Below are 981 nucleotides of genomic sequence, written 5' to 3'. Positions count from 1 at the left end.
CGGAGGGCTGCAGAGGGACCCCCCGGAACCTGTTCTTGCAGCCAAATGGCCTGAAAAGGCAAGCAGCCACCTGGATTCACACTCGGGGCCGGGGAGCCAGGGGGATAATCCCCCAAACAGAGAAATAAACCTCCAGAAAGGAAGTGGGGATCAGCTGCAGTCATTGCTGTTTCTTGCCGAAGCCCATGGGTGGGGGGACACAGCTGCTTCCCCCTTACCTGCCAGCACGGGGACGGTGTTGGCGCCGGCGGAGGCCCCGGGCAGTGTTTATCTCTGGCAAAGGATGGGGGGTGGACAGGTAGGTTCAGATCCCATTTGCATCAGCCCCAGCGGGCTTGGTCCAAGCTGGGACATCCCTGCCTGCCTGGGCAGGGCTGTGGGCAGGAGTGAGGACAGAGGGAAGGCAGTGGGGAAGAGGCAGGGGGAGGTGGGTCACACCCTGGTGGGGAAACGGCGTTTTGGAGAGGGGCTGGAGGGTGTCAATGGAAGGGGGGCAGGTTTGGGGCCGTGACGGGGCAGCACAGCAACAGGGGGAAAGAAGTTGGGGAAGGGTCAGGGACCCAGGGCTGGAAGCATCCGTGGGGGTGGGTGTGTATGGAAATGGAATGGGATGGGATGGGATGGAACAGGACAGTCTCCTGCTTTGAGGTACAATGGGAGAGATATAGGGATCCCACACCTACCCCACATGGTGTAGAAGGTAGCGGCTGGGGACCGGCGAGCCCAGCAGAGCAATGTACAGGGTTGGGGGGTGCATCGGTGAGCCCAGGGTGGGAACTGCATCCTTGAAAAGTGGCATCTGCCTCTACATCCCACCCAGCAAAAAGTCCTCTCTTTTCTGGGCTAAAAGCTGCAAAGAACTGCAGCCCAGACCTAGGTTGGGAAGCCTTCAAGAAACAGAAGAGCTGGAGGCTTTGCCTGGGAATGCAATATTAACACAGCGCCCGCAGTCGATGGGTGCTGCATTATTCATTTCCAGCA

The sequence above is a fragment of the Phaethon lepturus genome, unplaced genomic scaffold (assembly GCF_000687285.1).
Source record: "Phaethon lepturus isolate BGI_N335 unplaced genomic scaffold, ASM68728v1 scaffold40964, whole genome shotgun sequence".
Classification (NCBI taxonomy): domain Eukaryota; kingdom Metazoa; phylum Chordata; class Aves; order Phaethontiformes; family Phaethontidae; genus Phaethon; species Phaethon lepturus.
This window is presented reverse-complemented; position numbering follows the sequence as displayed.